Raw genomic sequence first — 2,806 nt, forward strand, 5'->3', positions numbered from 1 at the left:
GCCTCCGTAATCTAACATGGGTAGGTTGGTCATCTGAATCAGGGTTAGTTTGGCAGCTGGAGTGAAAGAGGAGCRATTAAGATAGAGGAAACCAAGTCTAGATTTAACTTTAGCCTGCAGCTTTGATATGTGCTGAGAGAAGTACACAGAAGGACAGAAGGACAGCTCTAAATCCTCAGAGGTAGTAATCATACCTGTGGGGAGAGGGGCATTCTTCTTACAAACCACATAACCTTTGTTTTGGAGTTAAGGGCAGAGAAAGCTTGTAAGAAAGCTTTATTGTAGAGCATTTAACACAACATCCGGGGAGGGGCCAGCTGAGTATAAGACTGTATCATCTGCATATAAATGGATGAGAGCTTATGATCCGACTTAAACTATCTGTGAATARTTATAACAGTGCCATTTCATTATTACCATGCCTTAGGCTGGTATACAGTCCCTTAGGTGGATTCAATTGCTTACATGGAGGACTACTTCAGGACTTCTTTATTATGCTCTCTGTTGTCTCCCCAGAACAGATATGAGAGCTGTGTTCTTCTGAAGAACAGGCACAACCGAGTGATTACTTTGAGCTGTGTAACCAAACAAGGGCTCTGATAGGACACACCTGTGGCTTACTTTTGTCCATTTGTCTGGCTGCTGAAAAACATGTTGGCAAGCAATGCCGCCACCCTGTTTCTGGCCTTGCTGAAACGCAGCAGTATCTGCATCCAACGGTACAGCCAGCTCTCATGCTGATGTGCTAATCAAAAGTGTGAGGCAGYATCTCACAAGACACATCTACTCTGTTGTTTCTATTGAATTATTGAGACAGGGCAAGCACTTCTGGTGCTCCTCTCCYTCTCATACATACTATAGCATACATATAAACTGAAACAAATATGCATGCACTTACCTTACCTCTTAATGGGATCTTTACCCCTTGCAGTTTTGGCATTTCCAGGATATTTCCTGGCAGCACTACTGATAAAATATMTAACATATTTTTGCCACTGAAATATGCCTTGACATTTGACTTTCATTTATGCCATTTTGTTTAAAAATATATATATTTCTATATTGAATACCGGTATGGTTGTACAGACGAGCCAGGATACTTGTTAAAAGCCTTTTTAAGAATCCTTCCCAAGTATCTCAGTCTCAGTCTGTCAAGACCTGGAGTGGAATACATGATACTGAACATTAGTGTATCAGCCTGAGGCCTCCACTCCTGAAATCCGGGGCACTGCCAGCGATGAGATAAATGGTAAAAAGGAACACATTTTGTCTAAGTTATTAAACTGTCAAGAACAACCTGGTGGTCAGCTCTTTCATCTTATCTGCAGAAACAATGAAATACTTTTTCCATGGAAAGTGAACATTTGATTTTTTTTTGTCCAGAGCACTTTGGTGAAGGAACATASAGGGCCTTCTGAAAGTATTCACATCCCTTGACTTATTCCACATGTTGTTGTGTTACAGCCTSTATTCAAAATGGAGTAAATATATTTTACAATACCCCATAATGACAAAGTTAAAACATGTTTTTAGAAATGTTAGCAAATTTATTGAAAATGAAATACAGAAATATAACATTTAAATAAGTATTCACACCCCTTTTTTATGACACTCAAAATGTAGTTCAGATACATCCAATTTCATTTGGTCATCCTTGAAATGTCACTACAACTTGATTGGAGTCCACCTGTGGCCAATTCGATTGTTTGGACATGATTTAGAAGGAAACACACCTGTCTAAGGTCCCACAGTTGACAGTGCATGTCAGAGCAAAAACTATACCATGAAGTCCAAGGGACTATCCGTATATCTCCGAGATATATCTGGGGAAGGGTAAAAAACAATTTATAGAGTGTTTAAAATGTCCAAGAGCACAGTGGTCTTCAATGAAAAAATATAGAACTACCCAGACTCTGTCCAAAAGTTGGCCATCTGACCAAAATGAGCAACTGGCAAGAAGGACCTTGGTCAGGGAGGTGACAAAGAACCCAATGACCACTCTGACAGAACTACAGAGTTCCTTGGCTGAGATGGGAGAACARAAGGACAACAGTCTCTACAGCACTTCATCAATCTGGGCTTTATGGGAGAGTGGACTGACGGAAACCACTCCTGAGAAAAAGGCACATGACAGCACACCTAGAGTTTGCAAAAAGGCAAGTGAAAGACTCTGTGGTCTGATGACACAACATTTTAACTATTTGGCCTGAATGTAAAGCGCTATGTCTGGAGAAAACCAGGCACAGCTCATCACCCATCTAACACCATCCCTACCGTGAAGCATGGTGGTGGCACCATTATGCTACGTGGATACTTTTCAGCTGCATGGACTGGGAGACTGGTAAGGATTGAGGGAACAATGAATGGAGCCAAATACAGGCACATCCTTGATGAGAACCTGCTTCAGATTGCAAATGACCTTAGACTGGGGTGAAGATTTACGTTCCAACAGAACAATGACCTTAAGCATACAGCCAAAGAAATGCTGGAATGACTTCTGAACAAGAATGTGAAAGTCCTTGAGTGGCCCAGCCAAAGCCCAGACTTGAATCCAATTGAAAATCTGTGGAAAGACTTGAAGATTGCTGTTCACAGCCACTCCCCATCTGACTTAACAGAGCTTGAGAAAATGTACAAGGAAGAATGGGAGAAAATTCCCAAATCCATATGTACAAAGCTGATACAGACATACCCAAGACAACTCAAAGCTGTAATCGCTGCCAAAGATGCTTCTACAAAGTACTCACTCAGGGGTGTGAATACTTATGTAAATTAGATATTTCTGTATTTTATTTTCAATACATTT

The sequence above is a fragment of the Salvelinus sp. IW2-2015 genome, linkage group LG23, assembly GCF_002910315.2.
Source record: "Salvelinus sp. IW2-2015 linkage group LG23, ASM291031v2, whole genome shotgun sequence".
Taxonomy (NCBI): Eukaryota; Metazoa; Chordata; class Actinopteri; order Salmoniformes; family Salmonidae; genus Salvelinus; species Salvelinus sp. IW2-2015.